The following is a 13,984-nucleotide window of genomic DNA, read 5'->3' as shown; positions in this document are numbered from 1 at the left end:
CGCCATGTTGCCCTGCATTTAATCCATCTATTCTATTTTAGAGCCCCAATGTGAAATATTTGACCAATGGATAACACAGTATTGTCTGGTGCGAGCAAGGGCCAATGCCTTAGAGCGTGGCGTAGCGACATCCTGCAGGACATACATGGACATAAGTGGGGATTCCACTGTAAGTCTTGATCAGTGAGTTTTTATTAAAAAATATATATATATAAATAACATTGAAAGACAGAAGTTTGGCATGGAATAACAGGAAGCCAGAGACCAACGAGATCGATACCAGTTATACGAGCCGATACCGGACAGAACGGGACTGACAGGATTGATAACATATATTGGAGACTGAAGTCAGAGATCAGACAGAACAAGATAGACGGGAACGATATCAGACACTGGATACTGGAGACCGATATCAAAACAGGACGACATAGACGTGATCAATACCAGACAGGATACACCAACAGGATACCGGACAGAGTCAAAACACATGTCTTGCAGGTGCAGAGGTTCGTTGACAGACTGACAACAGGTGAGTGAGAGTACTGAGCTTAAATGGGGGAGAAGTCAATCAGTCAACGAGCCGCAGCTGGCGCCAAACGGGCGGGGCCAATTGGGCGCCATGGGCAACCGTAACAAGAAGTTGATTCAGTTCTTTATTCCGGACACCTGCAAAGGAAATTTCTTAGTATGCCACTTCAAATTTTAACTATTGTTGCTCACTAATGTTGAATGTTTGACTATTACATCATTGCCGCAATCGGCAAACTAGATTGTTGTTCTTTGATACCCACACCGTTTAGGACACATCTGCTTTTGTAACCTAGGAGATGTAAAACAGAAATAGCTCTGAAAAGGACCCCTAGAACAGGTTGTACTCTCATTTCTGAAAGGTTCTCTCCTTTTAATCATTGCAACTATTAAATCCTTTCGTGTCTTCCCTCCTTGTTTAAATGTCTAGTATTTCTTAAACTTATCAATTCATGTCATGTATTTTGGGGTAGGTTCATTGTTTTGTTTAACATCAAAATGACTGATAGAATCCAGATTTTACTTACTTTCCCTAATAGAAAATCTAATCTATTGTCTTGAAATGTGCACACGTGTTTGAATACACGTTCAGCTACATGGACATAAACTCAATAAATGGAACAAGCTAAGTGTGATTCAATCCCCTCCATAAAAATCTGACAAGTCTCTTATCAATGGATAATTTCCACCTTTTTGTGTCATGTGGACTGCAGTGTCAAATGCAATCAAAAGTGTCAAAACCTTAGCTCGAATGTGTGTGCGTTGACACATGTACTTAATCTTAACACTCAATATCCACACTTCTTGCTGCAAGCGAACAACAAACGGAACCAACCACTGTGGTGAGAATCCGATTTCCAACACCCAGCAGGTGACATTGTGCCATTAATGTCAACTTTCACAATGCCCGTCATTAAAATTATAAAAAAATTAAATAACAAAATTTTCAGAAACTAACTCAAGGTTAACAAATTTACAAGTAAGAATAGAATTTGCACCAGACTCAATAAATAAATCTAATAATCTAATAATCAGGTTTGTGCACGTTACTTTAAAAAGTAATGAGTTAAAGTTACTAGCTGCTTCATTTAAAACAGAATTGTGTTAGTTCCAAATCTTGAGTGCTTGCAAACTAACACAGCCAAGACACTTTCAATCCATTGTTTGTTTTGTCTTCAAACCACTTGGAGTTTCCTTCCCCATTTCTGGTTAACGTCCGAGACATTTTCTTTTTTTTTTTCTTCATGTATGGCGTGTTGCATATACAATCCAACAAATAAAAAGCCCAAGATTCAGGACTCGTTCACCGTAAATTCTATGGTCACATTCTGCCCAATGATTCCATTGTTCCTGTATAAGCCACGCCCACTCCCCCACGAGCTGTGCTGGGGTCTAGTAAGCTTCCTTCCACTAGAGGGCCCCAACTGGCTTTGGAACTGGGCACAGGTGTGTCCAACTTCCACACACCTATGCCTAATCACCCAAGCCCTTTATACATGACTGTTTGGACACCATACTTGGTTGTATCATTGTCATTTTCATTTCCACTGCCATGGCAGGTTAGTCTACAGCCGTTTGTTTGTTACCTTACTCAGTGCATTTACTTGTTCGTAGTTGTTTTGTTTCTCTTTGGTTTTCTCGTTCCAACATTTTATTAGTTGCTTTGTAATCACTTGTTTGTTTGGTACTTTGTTCTTGGTTTTGTAAATACATACAATCTTTGTTTCAAGCACCCCTGGTTCCAATTCCTGCATCCCCCACATGGGTCCATCATTTACCACAAAACATGCTTACCATTCACTATGGGTGACACACAACCAACTATGCGCATATACATTTCCCCTCTGATTTCAGTATCTTATTTTATAGTTATAAATATGGCTTGGATGTGAGTACATTTGGTAGGGAGAATATCAGGAGAAATGACACATACAATGGGCCGTAACTGTATTTAGTTGTATTTTGTAGGTCCCTGTAAGCACGCCTACCCTTCTTTAGATCGTCCTATCAGTGTTGTATTCCTTGTGGATCAAAGGAGAAATCGACAAAGAACAAAATACATAGTAATACTTGATCTGCTTTAAAAAAGTAGGGGAGTAAGAGAACCATGTTGTAACAGTTGAGTTACAAAATGTTATTAATGAGACATTACAGTACCTGTTACCTAGAACAGTGATTTTCAACCACCGTGCCGCGACACACTAGGGTGCCGTGAGAGATTGTCAGGTGTGCCGTGAGAAATTATATCACTTTCTAAATTTTCAATTTTATAAGACATTTATGAATCATTTTCTGCAAATATTGTGGCATTGTCAAGTGTGTTGTAGAAACTGGAGGTATTATAAATTATATTGTAACCAAACATACTGTTCAGTGTCATTTTATAACGTTTTTGGTTAGTGGTGTGTCGCAAAATTTTTCCAATGAAAAAAACGTGGCCTGGCTCAAAAAAGGTTGAAAAACACTGACCTAGAAAGTAGTTCCAGTAATGCGTTCCAGGAACGTGTTCCTTTGTAACGCATTACTTCCAAAACTGCTAATAATACAGTATGTATTTGATATTTTCCCTGGGATTTGTTTTGGTGCAGGGTTGTTAATGACTAGACGTCTCCTTGCTTTGCAACGCCAAGCTGTGGCAGACAGCAGTCCCTCAGTAATTAAGTGCAAATGCGGGAGAGGGAAAGCGAGTGATTAAGAGAGGCAGAAAAGGAGAACAGAAGAGGCTCAGCTGGTTCCTTGAACATGAAAATAGGTCTAATTAACAGCGTTGACTTCACACATGAGATTGACTCAAAGGGGAGTGAATTTCAGGCAATTACTCATGGAGCCCAACATCATTTCAGGACGATTCATTTGGAGACTTCTCCCTATTTAATACCCTTAAGTCCCGGAATGATTTTAAAAGAAAATAGATGTCCTACATTTTGTCAACTTGTTAAGCGTTTCATGCCATTTGTGCCAATGCAATGACATCATCGATGTGAAATTGAGGTAAATTGGGAATTCAAATCATGAAGGTACTTTGCACTGGATTTTTTAAAGAGACACTGTGTAATATTTAATGTTGTTGCCTTTCTAATGGTGAAAATAATTGAATGTATTGGATTTGGTTCACAAATTTAAATATCTTAGGCCAGTCTACAAGTCCGGCCTTGTAAACATTGTCTATTCACAGTAATGCCTTGCTGCATCACTGTTTACTTATCGTGGTTTCGCTACTTTGTGTATTGTAATTGTGCTTTGTTTTTTGCGTTCTGATTAGCTTAATAGAGGAAGATGCTTTATATAGCCAACAAAGTTGAACTTCTCAACCCCAGCCTCATGCAGGTCTTTGACGCTCTCTTGTTGCTCCCAGGTGCTTTTTTATAAATGTCTCATCTCATCTCATCTCATTAGCCGTACCGCTTATCCTCATTAGGGTCGCGGGGGGGCTGGAGCCCATCCCAGCCATATCCGGGCAGAGGGCAGGGGACACCCTGAACTGGTTTCCAGCCAATCGCAGGGCACACGGGGACAGACAACTCACTCGCTCATTCACACCTAGGGACAATTTGGACCCGCCAATTCACCTGAAATGTATGTTTTTGGAATGTGGGAGGAAACCGGAGTGACCGGAGGAAATCCACGCAAGCACGGGGAGAACATACAAACTCCGCACAGGAAGTCTGGAGCTGGATTTGAACTTACGCAGGAGGTTCCCATGACATGAACTGTGCCGCACAAGCGCTAACCACTGCGCCGCCGTGCTGCCTTTTTTTAAATGTATAACGGAAAAATTAATTGTTTCTATAGGACAGAACCAGAAGGTGAATTTATATTTGCCTGAATAGAATTTGCCAAAAATGCCAAAAATAATGTCAAAAGCCGTCCCCAAAAAGAAATACAAGCGATACCTCATTTTAAAATGGTGAGGACAATTAGAAAAATAACAGTTTTTTTTTCCTGGCTCCTTTCCCCAAAAAATCCACCCATTGCAGCCCGATGCTGAAACAAGTTTGCACACCCATGATTATGTTAATATATCTTTTGTTGTTAATTCCATTCTCATACATCCTTTATTACATTCAGGAGTCCCACGTCTAAGCTTAATGTAACCAAAGTATACTATGTCGTAATATATGACCATAAACACAACTTTGTTTTATTCTACAAAACACTTACTTTAGTTTAAAAAGCATACAGTCTTACAATGTCAAAAACATCGCTTGTGCATTTTTGTGTAACGTAAGATTAAACACGTTTTTCTTATTTTATCAAAATTAGATGAATAAAGATGAAACAAAATGCACAACATATTGTATAGAGTGCTGCAGGTTTCTTGCTCTCCAGCTGTATTTCACAATGATGTAGGCTATTAAATGAGATATATGACAAAAATGGCTTCAAGGTAATTATTCTATGGAAGATAAATCTATTATAGCCTCTGACCTGGTGATAATAAAACAATGCAATGTATGTCCGGGGGATTCCTTCATACTCACAACTACAGGACAGTCAAACTAGATTACTTTTTATATACCTTAACAAAATATAACTGTCTTGAGTTTTTTGTTTCAAGTTTGTGATGACTTAGTTTGAGACAAACTCTCAGTCCATAAATCAGCGTGTCAATTTGGATTTTGTGTTTCCAACCTCAAAACGTCAGCCAAAACTGATCACACATTTCAATGCATTCACACATGCACAGAGAAAGTGAAACACATATTTGGAGGTTCCAATTAAACTCTTATGTTTACGAAAGCTAAAAAAAAAAAGATTTGCAAATTTAAAAATCTTTAAGTGGGGCACATTAGCTGGTTCAATGTAAAGCTTTTAATATCACATTTACAGCATACACATAACAATGCTGTCAACTTAAAATGTCCATGAAGGAGCACCTTTGTTAACCACAGCTTTTGATATTAAATATACATTTTAAATGCCTGGGCCCATGATTTAGGTTGGGGTTCATTTAATGCCTGGCTGTTTATGACTGTGGCATACAATTAAACCGTTCTTTTTTTCTTCCTTTAATGCTTGACCTTTTCAGTCCAAACTGCTCATTGGTATTTTGATGTTTCCGCTATATTGTGGGATGATCGTGTTCGCAGTGAACGATGGCCGGATACTAACTGCATCATAATTATGTCACATTTTATGTCTTAATGTTATTTTATTATGCATTTATCAGTCACGCTCTTTCTCCTCAGTTAATACATGGACTACAACCCATGACTTTGATGGCCGGTATGCATTACAATATAATCTATCCGTCTATCCATCTGTCTGTCGGTCCATCTGTCTGTCTGATTATCTAGCTCTAAAACCGAAAAAGCATCCTGAAAGAACATTGATGTGATGACGTAATATCAAAAGTGAGCTGAACCTAGCAAACCTGTCTTTCACTTGGTGGGAGTTTGAGTACGACAAGGCAATTAATTTAATTTGAGAAAAGGAGGAGCTGGACGGCTAGTGCTCTGCCATGATTTTAGCGTTCATATGTTCCTTTGCTCTCTCGGTAGCCGCTAGCCAGACTATCGTCAACATTGACATGCTAACATTGCAGAGCTGTCTCTCAAGTTAATCCGTTTTCGCAACAATGTACTGTGTCATAAAATTAAGTTTGTTTGTACCTGAAGTCGATTTGCAGGCTCTAAACTATGTGCAAAGAGAGTTTTAATATATTATTATATTTATATATTATATTTTCCTAAGTTTACGTTTTTTTGTCACGACTCAATCTCGATTCAAAGCTAAATTTCCACAAACATCTGTAATTTAATGTCTACAGGGCACACATAATAGTTGTGTGTGTGTGTTTTGGTCATGAAGTAGACCATGAGAAGTTTACACCACTTTTGATGACTAGTGTCACATCCAGTAATGCCGGAGTTGCAATAGCAAAAGTACTTTTCCACAGTATTTTTTCGGATTAGCATGCGATCTTGTTTTAGCGTGAATTACATTTCATATATATATATATCCGCCGGGGCAGCACGGCGGCGCAGTGGTTAGCGTTTGTGCGGCACAGTTCATGTCATGGGAACCTGTCGTGGGTTCAAATCCAGCTCCAGACTTTCTGTGCGGAGTTTGTATGTTCTCCCCGTGCCTGTGTGGGTTTCCTCCGGGCACTCCGGTTTCCTCCCACATTCCAAAGACATGCATTTCAGGTGAATTGGCCGGTCCAAATTGTCCCTAGGTGTGAATGAGCGAATGAGTTGTCTGTCCCTGTTTGCCCTGCAATTGGCTGGCAACCAGTTCAGGGTGTCCCCTGCCCACTGCCCGATGATTGCTGGGATGGGCTCCAGCCCCCCCGCGACCCTACTGAGGATAAGCGGTATGGCTAATGAGATGAGAGATGAGATATATCCGCGGAAAACATGTATTGATACTCTGAGATCACAAAAATACGCCATCTTAAATGATCTTGTAATCCCAGACACATAAACAACACAATTTAAAGAATCTCTTAAAATGGCGTCTAGTATTGTGGGTGACAGCATCATTGCTCTAATTTTAAATATACATGCTTGCGTTGCCCCCACGTTATTTTTCAAACACCACACTTATGTCTGCGTGCGTGTGTTGTTAGGGTGGTCATAATAGAGGACACCGTGGTAGTATAAGCCACCATTGAGGTCAAAGGGTGAACTGTTGGCACAGGGACTGTATAAACAGCCCGCGGCCTATTATCAGGTGCACTTTATGATTGTGCTAACTATAACAATGGCACACATAACTGAGACTAGAGGTAAAATTGGGCCCCAAAAAATTGAGCCTAACCCAACCCAGGCCTGAAAGTATTAAAACCCTACCCAGCTCCAAATCTGACCAATTTACTTGATTCGAGGGCCCGATCCCTAAGAAACCCATAATTAGCACATTTTATTTTTGAGGACTTGGGAGGACTTTGAGCCGTGTTCTGGCCTTAGATCTTACTTCTGACTCCGTCCCTTATGGTCGTGATCTATTTTCTCAACCTAAGTAGTCACTTTACTGGGTAGAAATGTACAATGAACATGCATTTGTTATTTGCATTTTAGATCTATCAGCAGTTTCATTAATCGGTCTTGGCTTGTGGGCCAACTTATTTTTGTTTTGTTTAAGATAATTTTATAACAGTTTTTAAAAGCAGCAACTAGTATTATATAAGTTATTTATCTCTCTCTCTCTCTCTCTCTCTCTCTCTCTCTCTCTCTCTCTCTCACACTCAATCTCTTTCTCCCTTCCTCTCTCTTGCCCCTGTTTTGTTCCTCTCTGGATGATTCAGTTTCCAACTCCTTGACAACATCATGATTCAGAGCCAAATATAAATTACCGGGCAAGCTCTCTCTCTCTTTATTTATATATATATATATATTATATATAGATACACGGCGACGCAGTGGTTAGCGCGTGTGCGGCACAGTTCTAAGGTCTCGGGGTACCGGACTTCCTGTGCGGAGTTTGTATGTTCTCCTCGTGCTTGCGTGGGTTTCCTCCGGGCACTCCGGTTTCCTCCCACGTTCCAAAGACATGCATTTCAGGTGGATTGGCCGGTCCAAATTGTCCTTAGGTGTGAATGAGCGAGCGAGTTGTCTGTCCCTGTGTGCCCTGCGACTGGCTGGCAACCAGTTCAGGGTGTCCCCTGCCCACTGCCCGGAGATGGCTGGGATGGGCTCCAGCACCCCCGCGACCCTACTGCGGATAAGCGGTACAGATAATGGATGGATGGATGGACTGATGTATGTATATACTATTTAGTTGTGAGGACCAAAACGCTGCTGTTAGAATGACAGAATGCTGCACCATGCATACAATGTAGAATGGCAGTAAAGCCATCCTTAAGAGGGTATCTTAAGGTCATCACCGTTCCTCGCAGCTCACTGGAGCTATAAGTTGATGAATTCAGAGGGGCATTTGCCCTTCAAGTTGCACAATTTGCTAGCAGTCATGTCTCCCTTAAGCTTGCCATAATCTAATGTCAACTGTCTGTAAAGAAAAGAGAAAAAAGGGTAAAATTGTTTGGGAAAAATAAATCAAGTCCCTGGCCACTCAGAGTTAGCATTTATTGAACTTGTGCGAATTTGTGCTTTTTTTCCCCTCCAAGGAGTGTTAGGAAGGAAATGGAAGCAATTATAGATGAAGTGATTGAACATTCCAATTGTCAGCAAAAGTGGCTCTTTGTGAAGTGGAGGTCGTAGTTGCCACATGATGACCCTCGTACCAATCTTGCTGTTTTCTGACATTTTATTTAAGTGTCATCTGAAAGTATGTGCATTGTGTTTCATGGAAATGTAGTACTGATATAAATGGGCTTTTGCTTCAGTGCCAGTGAAGAAAAGGTAATTTCTGCAACACTCAAGCCTTAAAGGTTATCAGTGGTGAAACATTTAACATGACGACCAAGCATGGCATATTTTACCATTAATGGAAGATTACCCCTTGAAAAATATTCATCCATCTATTAAACACACATTTTATCCAATACAGTCATGTTTGTTGTTTTTACTATTATTTCTTACTATTATACCGTTTGAGTTCGGTAATGAAGTGATGTTTCCTGAGCTATTTCCTCACGGATACCCTGAAAAAGGGCTGGGACAATTTAAACTGGTAATCCATAAAGCAACCCATGTTTTGGGAGATTTTCTGGGTTATTTATTTGACCCAATTTTCTGATTTAGTCGTTATAACCCTATGAAAATACATGTTTATTTCGTGTGTATTTGTACGTGTGTATTCGTACACGTGTTTGTGTTTATTTATTAATTTCATTCATTTAAATAAACCAATAAATCAATACATATTTATTAATTTATTCATCTATTTTTTAAGCGTCTGTTTGTTTAAAATTATTGAGCTAGAGTTTCTTCTCAAATTGAATAGATAACCCACAAAGCAAATTTTGTCTAATATTTGTCTGACTTTCTGGGTTAACCAAATAACCCATTAATATTGGGTGATAATGAGTGTTTATTTTAGCTTACAAGAGTTGGCACAATTGAAATTGAGGGGGGGTTTTTAAGGGTTATTGATCTATCTTCGTTATTCATTATCCATTATCCGTTATCGGTCAGTTCATTATATGCTACAAAGCCTAGGAGCCGGGACACTTACTCTCAGCCAAAAGGCTAAGCTAAGGTCCTAGCCCTAAAGCCTTGTTGCGATCATTGCGAATGCACCGTTCTCGGAGGTACTGCAATACCGGGCCGATGCGTGGAGTGGACAGAGCAAGCTCTTATTCCATCTCCGGATTGCAAAAATCAAAGATCATGGCAAAGGCCAAGCTAAGGACTGACATAGCATCAAAGCCACAGTCCAAAAACAACAAGGCCAAAGGCCAAGACTTGATCTTAGCCAAAATGAACAAATGACAAAACATTCAATTCTGGATTGTTTAAGTGTTATGTATGTGGCCCAAATTTATGGCTATAGTAATGCCTTGCTGGCTCGCGGTTTACTTTTCTTAACTTCGGAACGTCGCAGATTTTCAATCGTTCATTGGGTTCTGCATTTTGATTGGCTTAACAGTTGCTCCACCCCTTTTATGCCTGTGTCTGTGTTGTGTCAATGACATTGCGGTCTAAGTTCTATACAAACAGCTTGACATACCTACATTACGTAAACACTAAATGCCTTCATGTAAACACAATCCTCTGGACTGACAAAAGCACCAAAATGCAGAGAACGATGCTTACTTTCGAAGTAAAATTGGACTTCTCCGCATGCTAGTATTTTAGGCCACATTTGTGTTTTCCCAACAACGCCCACATACAGTAATGGCATTAATACAATATCTGAAGTAAGAAAGCAGATTTAAGGTGGTGCATTACAGCAGCAACATTTTTTAATTATTTTTTTTTATGTATGATTTGACAATGAAGAAGCTATTTGTAAACACAATGCTTGTACAGTAAAGAACAGTACTATTACTTATAAAATAAATGCCAGAGCCTGTTAATGGGGTTTGTTATGTGATTTTTATATGTAACAGAGTATCTAATTTACAAGTAAATAAGCAATCCCCTTGAAACTCAAACCCACAAAAAACACAGCATTACTTCACATTGAAAAACCCAATTTAATTAGGTCATAAATGAACTGAATCTTTTTTTTTATCTCTACACATTTCTCTAGGCTTGAATTTATAACCATGCATACTTTTTGGCTATTTTTTTCAACAAAAACCTATAACTAAATTGTCCCAGATATGAAGTGATCTATTTTGTAGTTATTTTATATTGTATTCATATAATTTGATACAATTGGGTGGAAACTGAAAAAATAAATAAATGTGTATATATATATATATATATATATATATATATATATATATATATATATAATTTAATATTAAATCAACCAGGGTTGGAAAAGAAAATAACAAACAACTTATGGTAAAAGTATTTCACAAACAAGTTGGGGTGAATTGTTTAAACAACTCAAAAGTTGGGTTGTCCATTCGTTACCTAAGTACAGTCACTTTTTATATTTTTGATCAAACTGCTTTTAGAGCTTCTGAAAAATTTGAATACTATACTGTAGTTTACTGTATTGCCCTGCTTTATAATCTATGACATTTTGTTATGCAATGTTATGTTATGCTTTGTTTTGGTATGCTATGATACTCTACAACACAAAGATATAAAAAAGAAAACATTTAGTAGCATACTCGCTTTTAATCTTTTGAATTGTAAAACCCATGGAACAATGTTCTGATATAAACATGGCATCAGATGTCGGTGGCGTCACGCTGTAGACAAACACATCCAGTTAGAGACGAAACACAACCACGGGCATCCCGTCACCCACATTACGAGCCGACACCCCCATAAACCTATGCCTGTGCCATGACTAACTGGATTAGTCAGCTACAATCGATTTGGCATATGCTATCAAAACCTCACCACCAATCACCTCATCCCTGCCAGTCTCGGCACCTCATTTTTTTGTCCCCCTACCATTGCCTTTTAGATGAAAAAAACCCTTTTCTTACTCCATCTGTGCTCTCACATTCAATCCCCACTTTATTTTTTTTCTCAGCTTCAGCCGCCTCATCACTCACCCCCCAATGTCTTTCTTCATCAGTCGCTCTTTTGTCACAATTTAATCGATTTCACTCCAGCAGCCATCTTCATTTATTTCTTGATTCCTCCTTGTGTACCTACACATGAACTTGTTGAAGCTGATTTATTTGACTATTAATTTTGCCACAACACCTTACACCAGTGCTCACGAGCCATATACGGCTCTTGATGTGATTGCATCTGGCTCTGAGAAAAATATTTTCAATAATTTGATAAATAATGAAATCATCATCATAATACTCCTCACTCTGGCCAACACCTCGGGTCCCTTGAAACCAGAGGTGGGTAGGGTAGCCAAACATTTTACTTAAGTAAAACTGATGCCTCTTCAGAATTAATTGACTCAAGTCTAAGTGAAAAGTAGTCAGCCAACTAATGACTTGAGTTAAAGTGAAACAGTACTCGGTGAAAAAAACTACTCAAGTACTGAGTAACTGTAGTAACGTCTTATTTATTGGTTATTTTAAACAACCATTCAATCAGATCATCAAATTCCATTCAATCAACAATAAACTACATTTAATTAAAAATAGATTAAATAATCCAATTAAAATTAAGTACTTTAATAAACAAAATACAAATAATAGTATAAAGCAAATAAATAAATAAAGCAAAAGGAGCGCATTCACAACCGTAGTATTTTCTTTAACAGACTATGCTGGCAGAACAACAAGCCAGCACCAGGTTTGGCAACCCAAAATGTTGAAGAGCCATACAAGACCAAAAAACAAAAAACAAATTTGTCAGGAGCTGCACAAAATGAAAAGCCTTATATAAACAGTATAATGAATGTGACACATGCTGTTTATATCTATATTAGCTTACTATCAAAGTGATCAAGATGGATGCAGCATATCCTGTGAAGAATGTCGTGACTACTCTGTTGTGTGATACCGCCTCAAGTTTAATTTAGTTATTATAGTGATGAATTACGGAATGTTTAATTTTTTGAAAGAATTAAGGAAATGCAATCAAGAAATCAAATTGTTGTCATTTTTGTTTTGAGGGTTGAAAAAAACAGCAAAGCATCTAGGCAACAAAAATGATGCAATAAAATGCAGCGTGCATACATCAAAATAAAATGCCACCCTTTTAAAAAAGGTATAGTAAATAGAATGTCATTAATACCGTTTAAGTTTCAGTTTTTGCAGTCATTTTTCTCTTTTTACCTTTTACCACGCCAGTTTGCTACTTGTGCGGCTACTTTATAAGGAGTGGGGCTTGGTTTGCACAGCCCAACCTCTCACTCGGGGGAAACGGGAGAGAAGAAAAATGGTGAAGGAGGATTGTGTGGACTTACTTAAGTAACGGGTTCAATGTAGCCTAATATAGCGGAGTAAGTGTACAGTATTTTTTTTTTCACAAATCTACTCAAGTTAAACAAAAAATATAGTGATTTGAAAATACTCCCAGAAGAATACAATTTCCCAAAAGTTACTCAAGTAAATGTAACTAGTTACTACCTACATCCTGTTAAAACAAGGGTAAACAGAATCAAAGGGAGATTTTCTCCCAGGGCCATCCCCACGATGAGCAGGTGTGCAAGACTGTGAAAAGAAAATTGCCAGTTTTATTAAAAAATGGGTATAGAAAGATCGGTATTCATCATTTTTCTTTTGACCTATTTGATAATGCTGTTGCTGCTAAATATCATCTCATCTCATTAGCTGCACCGCTTATCCTCAGTAGGGTCGCGGGGGTGCTGGAGCCCATCCCAGCAATCATCGGGCATTGGGCATAATTTCACCGCAATACTTTTTAATTATTCTTTATGATGCACTATTTTTTCATTGTTTTTCCCGGAGTGTCATGCCACTGCAGAGTCAAATGCAATCAAAACTCATTTTACCACACTCAGGGTTACCAAACTTTTTGAAGCTGGGAGTTACTTTTTTTACTGATTAGCGCCAAGGGCTATTATTTTGATCTGCTGTTACGGGGTTGTAATTATTAGAAGTTCAGTCAACCACTTAAAAAGCATGTTAGTTAGAAATCAAAGTCCTGGGAAGCCTGTAATTTTTTAGAAAAACATTTTTTTCAGAACTTGTCCGTGGAATTCTCAGGTTTTTTTAAGGGGGTACCTGGTTTTCATGGGAACTACATTGAATACCCCTGCTCTAATCAATACAGCGACATCTAGTGGTCAAATATTACACAATATCTCTAAGTAAATCATTACAGCTATTTTCTATTACATACCTTTATTTTAAACAGCTCGGAAACAAAACATATTCATCCATTTGTATGTATCCAGTCAATTTTGACCTCCTTACAGATGTGATGGATGTCGAGACCTATTTTGAAGTAACCCGTGTCCACACCAGCCCATCAAGCACACATTCTTGCTCCCATGCTGTTCCCTTCTGAGAGCGGCTGGAATGATAAGCCATGTCTCCTCTGCCGTCATC

General features: G+C 38.6%; 1 pseudogene; it reads right to left on the bottom strand.

Moving 5' to 3' along the window:
• Nucleotides 1-9,660: 9,660 nt before the first annotated feature.
• Nucleotides 9,661-9,866, bottom strand: LOC148371639 (U2 spliceosomal RNA; annotated as a pseudogene).
• Nucleotides 9,867-13,984: the final 4,118 nt, after the last annotated feature.

Source organism: Urocampus carinirostris, chromosome 2 (assembly GCF_059441175.1).
Source record: "Urocampus carinirostris isolate Australia breed hairy pipefish chromosome 2, RoL_Ucar_1.0, whole genome shotgun sequence".
Lineage (NCBI taxonomy): Eukaryota > Metazoa > Chordata > Actinopteri > Syngnathiformes > Syngnathidae > Urocampus > Urocampus carinirostris.
This window is presented reverse-complemented; position numbering and strand designations above follow the sequence as displayed.